Source organism: Oncorhynchus gorbuscha, unplaced genomic scaffold (assembly GCF_021184085.1).
Source record: "Oncorhynchus gorbuscha isolate QuinsamMale2020 ecotype Even-year unplaced genomic scaffold, OgorEven_v1.0 Un_scaffold_1559, whole genome shotgun sequence".
Taxonomy (NCBI): domain Eukaryota; kingdom Metazoa; phylum Chordata; class Actinopteri; order Salmoniformes; family Salmonidae; genus Oncorhynchus; species Oncorhynchus gorbuscha.
In genome coordinates this window covers 78,408-84,972 of record NW_025746298.1, presented here as the reverse complement: position 1 = coordinate 84,972, position 6,565 = coordinate 78,408, and the positions used below count along the sequence as shown (strand labels likewise).

The window sequence follows — 6,565 nt, the reverse complement described above, 5'->3', positions numbered from 1 at the left end:
TTGTTCTAGTTTTCAAGCTGGACTAGACCAGTGTTTCTTTATAGCAGGCATTGAGTGAGCACATTAATCTAATGCATCAGCAGGTTCACATTTGTTTTAATGCAAACTGAAGAAAAGGAACGGCGTTGTTGCCACGGCATCTCCAGGGAGAAGAAGCTTAAAATCTCCTTCTCTAATGATAATAGATGATCACGTTAATGAGTTGTCCAAACATAACAAATGGAATGAATTAGAGCCTTTAGAACAAACTACTGTTTCATTAAAATACAATAAAAAGAAAAGATTAGTTTTATACACAAGGAAATAACTTTCCCGTCTTTAGCGTTATTGATGAGAATGTAGAGAAAGTATCAAGGTTGGACCAAGCCTCTGGTCAACATGGTTTACAAACCTATCAGGATTGTTGACCGTAAATCCTATTCATACAACTGTAATAGTAACTATAATAGTTGTGTTTGTCGGCAGGTAAATCCTATTCATACAACTGCAGACCTCTTCATGCGATTTCCATCCTTTCAATTCAACTGACGATTATATATATATATATATATTTAAAAAGGGATATGAAAGAGACTGAATCTCTGCGAGTGTCTTTAGGTTAGAGGGAGCGTCTCTGAAAGAGTTGGGAGTCAGTCCATGATGCCGTTGTTACTATTTGGCGTTGTAGGACAACCATAAATCACTCCAACACAAACAGATCTAATGGAGACACTCGTCTATAAACTGTATATCATGTCTTTTCTAAAGTATATAAACCTACTTCCATCTGTCTTGATGATCTTATTCCCCAAGTATTGTTCCTCAGCCGTAATCAATTTCAAAGAGGCCAGCCAGTGTTCAAAGTAGCCAGGAGAGAGAGAGAGTCGTGGATTATGTGCCGAGGCGATTCTCTCTACTGAAACGACCTTGTCTGTGTAACAGTACTGTTAGTCGTCAGCCTCAGGCTCTCAACCCCACACTCAATCACCCCTGTAACCCTTGGAGTCAACAGTTGACGGCCGTAGCCTTTTGCTACAATCTCAATTTGTATTTTGTTTCAGACTGTGATGACTTGACAGAGAGAAATAAGAGGATTTATCTTTATCTGCCTCGTAGTGAGAGAGCTCTCTCTTTCTCTCCCTCTCTCCCTCTCTCTCTCTCTCTGGGTCCCTCTAAAAAACTGCGGCTTACAACCTTGAAGTTAGACAACTACATAAGGCCCTATACTCTCCAATACATTACTTCTGTAAAGTAAGATGATATAAAATATTATGTCCTGTAAATCAATGCAGCAGACACTAAAAATAGAAGCGAACCAGTGAACCAAGTCTTAAAAAGCACCAAATGTAGAGATCATTCTGGACACGATGGCCCCGAGAGCATCTATAGCCATTGACTGGACCCCTAGACACTATGGCCCCTACAACATCTATAGCCATTGACTGGACCCCTAGACACTATGGCCCCTACAACATCTATAGCCATTGACTGGACCCCTAGACACTATGGCCCCTATAACATCTATAGCCATTAACTGGCCCTCTCGACACTATGGCCCCGAGAGCATCTATAGCCATTGACTGGACATCTATAGCCATTAACTGGCCCTCTAGACACTATGGCCCCTAGAACATCTATAGCCATTAACTGGACCCCTAGACACTATGGCCCCTAGAACCTCTATAGCCATTGACTGGACCCCTAGACACTATGGCCCCTAGAACATCTATAGCCATTGACTGGACCCCTAGACACTATGGCCCCTAGAACATCTATAGCCATTGACTGGACCCCTAGACACTATGGCCCCTAGAACATCTATAGCCAGAACCTGGACCCCTAGACCTATGGACAACATCTATAGCCATTGACTCAACTAACACTATGGCGGTGGCCTATAGCCATTCCTGACCCCTAGGTTCATGCCCTACAACATCTATAGCCATTGACTGGACCCCTAGACACTGCCCCTAGAACATCAGCCATTGACTGGAAGACACTATGGCCCCTCCAGGCATCTATGTCATTCTGGACCCGACACTCTGGATTACTCTATAGCCATTAACTGGCCCGCTGACACTATGGCTGGGCATCTAGCCCTGGGCCTGTGCCATTGACTGGACCCCTTAGACACTCATGGCCCCTAGAACCTCTATAGCCATTGACTGGACCCCAGACACTATCCCGAGAGCATCTATAGCCATTGACTGGACCCCTAGACACTATGGCCCCTCAACATCTATCCATTGACTGGACCCCAGACACTTGGCCCCTACAACATCTATAGCCATTGACTGGACAAGACCATGGTAGAACATCTTGCCATTGACTGGACCTGTGAGACACTATGGCCCCTCAGAACATCTAGGCCATTGACTGGACCCCTAGACACTACCCAAACATCTAAGGCATTGACTGGATCCCTAGACACTATCCACCTCTAGCCATTAACTGGCCCTCTCCACTACCACTGAGGAAGCCATTGACTGGGCATCTATTGCCATTGACTGGAGCCCAGACACTATGGCCCCTAGAACCTCTATAGCCATTGACTGGACCCCTAGACACTATGGCCCCTAGAACCTCTATAGCCATTAACTGGCCCTCTAGGCACTATGGCCCCTAGAACATCTATAGCCATTAACTGCCCCTCTAGGCACTAAACCCCACATCTATAGCCATTGACTACCCCTAGACATAGGTTAGAACCTCTATAGCCCCACCCCCTAAGTTTTAGAACCTCTATAGCCATTGACTGGACCCCTGACACTGGATAGTCATCTAAGCCATTGACTGACCCCTAGACACTTGGCCCCTAGAACCTCTATAGCCATTAACTGGCCCTCTGGACACTAGAGCCCTAGAACCTCTATAGCCATTGACTTAAACTAATGCCCCTAGAACCTCTATAGCCATTAACTGGCCCTCTAGACACTATGGCCCCTAGAACCTCTATAGCCATTAACTGGCCCTCTAGACACTATGGCCCCTAGAACCTCTATAGCCATTAACTGGCCCTCTAGACACTATGGCCCCTAGAACCTCTATAGCCATTGACTGGACCCCTAGACACTATGGCCCGTAGAACATCTATAGCCATTGACCTGGGACTATTGACACTATGGCCCCTAGAACCTCTATAGCCATTGACTGGACCCCTAGACACTATGGCCCGTAGAACATCTATAGCCATTGACCTGGGACTATTGACACTATGGCCCCTAGAACCTCTATAGCCATTAACTGGCCCTCTAGACACCATGGGCCCTAGAACCTCTATAGCCATTAACTGGCCCTCTAGACACTATGGCCCCTAGAACCTCTATAGCCATTGACTGGACCTCTAGACACTATGGCCCGTAGAACATCTATAGCCATTGACTGGACCCCTAGACACTATGGCCCCTATAACGTCTATAGCCATTAACTGGACCCCTAGACACTATGGCCCGTAGAACATCTATAGCCATTGACTGGCCCTCTAGACACTATGGCCCCTAGAACCTCTATAGCCATTAACTGGCCCTCTAGACACTATGGCCCCTAGAACCTCTATAGCCATTGACTGGACCCCTAGACACTATGGCCCGTAGAACATCTATAGCCATTGACTGGACCCCTAGACACTATGGCCCGTAGAACATCTATAGCCATTGACCTGGGACTATTGACACTATGGCCCCTAGAACATCTATAGCCATTAACTGGCCCTCTAGACACTATGGCCCGTAGAACCTCTATAGCCATTGACCTGGGACTATTGACACTATGGCCCGTAGAACCTCTATAGCCATTGACCTGGGACTATTGAATGGCCCGTAGAACCTCTATAGCCATTGACCTGGGACTATTGACACTATGGCCCGTAGAACCTCTATAGCCATTGTGGACTATTGACAGTGAGTGTAAAAGCCCACTGTGGTGTGTAGAACCTCTATAGCCATTGACCCGGGACTATTGACAGTGAGTGTAAAAGCCCACTGTGTGTCATATCTGTTCCTCAGGTCATTGATCACATGGTTCTGGAGGATTTGTTTTCTAACTGCATCCCAAATGGCACCCTATGCCCTTTATAGTCCAAACTTTTTTGCCCAGAGCCCATTGGACTGTCTAGTACCACACTGTGAGGGGGATTATTATGTGATGATGTGGCAGAGTGTATCATCAGAGTAGCTGAGGTCCTGCATCAGTGTTTTTATCTGGACATGCTACCTTATTGAGTTACAGTTCAATCTAGTATTAGAGGTGGTGTCATAACATATACCACTAGTTTTCAACAGATGTGTGTGAAAAACAAAAGTTATTGTATTGTGTTATATTGTTATATTCTATATTGTTATATTATGTTGTATTCTATTATATTGTGTGTGTTGTGTGTTTTTAACATCATTGCACTTTATATGGAATATTAATAATAATAATAATAATAATAATAATAATAATAATATGTGTGTGTGTTGTGTGTGTGTGTGTGTGTGTGTGTGTTTCTAGCACCCAATAGTGCACTATATATGGAATGGTGTTGTGTATGATTTCCATTGTGTGTGGTGCTATGGATCTTTATAATGGTGTAATCATTACTATGTTTATGGATGAATTGTGTGTGAAATTACAATGTGTGTCATTTATAGCAGCAAATAGTGCACTATATATGGAATAGGGTGTGTGTGTATGTTTACGTGTGTGTGTGTGTGAAAACTGTGTGTGTGTGTGTGTGTGTTGTGTGTTGTGTGTGTGTGTGTGTGTAAAGTGTGTGTAATCAATACATGTGTGTGTGTGTGTGTTTCTAGTACCAAATAGTGCCCTATGTATGGAATAGGATGCCACTTTTCTTCCTGATCATTATTATGTGAATGATGTGGTAGAGAGCGAAGGGCAGCTGTGTCCGTTGGGCAAGAAGGGACTATCGAGTGAAACATCACACCACCACTTTTAACAGATAGTGTATGAAAAATAAAGTTATTGTATTCAATGTTATATTGTTATATTCTATATTATTATATTATGTTGTATTCTATTATATTGTATGAGTTCCTGCCTTTATTTAACATCATTGTACTTTTATCATGGATAATAATAATAATAATAATAATAATAATAATAATAATATATGCCATTTAGCAGGTCTTTTATCCAAATGACTTACATATTAACAGCAATGGTCTTATGATTTCCATTGAGTACTGGTGCTATGGATCTTTATAATGGGTAATCATTACTATGTTTATGGATGAATTAGGGAAATTACAATCACTGTCATTTATACAGCTATCCCAAGGAATCAGTAGTACAAAGTACCTGTGAAAACTGTACTGTATGTCAACACTGTTAACGTTGCCTGTAAGGTGCCATAAAGATTCTAATCAATACATAAACACTTGGGTCTAGTACATATGATACATAGATACCTGGGTCTAGTATATATGATATATAGATACCTGGGTCTAGTATATATGATATATAGATACCTGATACATAGATACCTGGGTCTAGTATATATGATACATAGATACCTGGGTCTAGTATATATGATATATAGATACCTGGGTCTAGTATATATGATACATAGATACCTGGGTCTAGTATATATGATACATAGATACCTGGGTCTAGTATATATGATACATAGATACCTGGGTCTAGTATATATGATATATAGATACCTGGGTCTAGTATATATGATATATAGATACCTGGGTCTAGTATATATGATACATAGATACCTGGGTCTAGTATATATGATACATAGATACCTGGGTCTAGTATATATGATACATAGATACCTGGGTCTAGTATATATGATACATAGATACCTGGGTCTAGTATATATGATATATAGATACCTGGGTCTAGTATATATGATATATAGATACCTGGGTCTAGTATATATGATACATAGATACCTGGGTCTAGTATATATGATATATAGATACCTGGGTCTAGTATATATGATATATAGATACCTGAGTCTAGTATATATGATATATAGATACCTGGGTCTAGTATATATGATATATAGATACCTGGGTCTAGTATATATGATATATAGACACCTGTGTCTAGTATATATGATGTATAGACACCTGGGTCTAGGACATATGATGTATAGATACCTGGGTCTAGTATATATGATGTATAGACACCTGGGTCTAGTATATATGATATATAGACACCTGGGTCTAGTATATATGATATATAGATATCTGGGTCAAGGACATAGGATATAGAGTTGAAGTTGAAAGTTTACATACACCTTAGCCAAATAAATTTTAACTCAGTTTTTCATAATTCCTGACATTTAATCCTATTTAAAATCCCCTGTCTTAGGTCAGTTAGGATCACCACTTTATTTTAAGAATTTGAAATGTCAGAGTAATAGCAGAGAGATTTATTTATTTCAGTTTTAATTTCTTTCATCACATTCCCAGTGGGTCAGAAGTTTACATACACTCAATTAGTATTTGGTAGCATTGCCTTTAAATTGGTTAACTTTGGTCAAACGTTTTGGGTAGCCTTCCATAAGCTTCCCACAATCACTTGGATGAATTTTTCCATTCTTCCTGACAGAGCTGGTGTAACTGAGTCA

At 41.2% G+C, this 6,565-nt stretch overlaps 1 long non-coding RNA gene across 1 annotated transcript; it reads right to left on the bottom strand.

Moving 5' to 3' along the window:
- Positions 1–1,523: 1,523 nt before the first annotated feature.
- LOC124023230 lies at positions 1,524–2,605 on the bottom strand. Its single transcript, XR_006836676.1, has 3 exons — positions 2,500–2,605; positions 1,811–1,824; positions 1,524–1,559 (listed from the first exon to the last, which is right to left on the bottom strand). It is a non-coding gene; the product is annotated as an uncharacterized LOC124023230 (long non-coding RNA).
- Between the last annotated feature and the right edge of the window lie 3,960 nt (positions 2,606–6,565).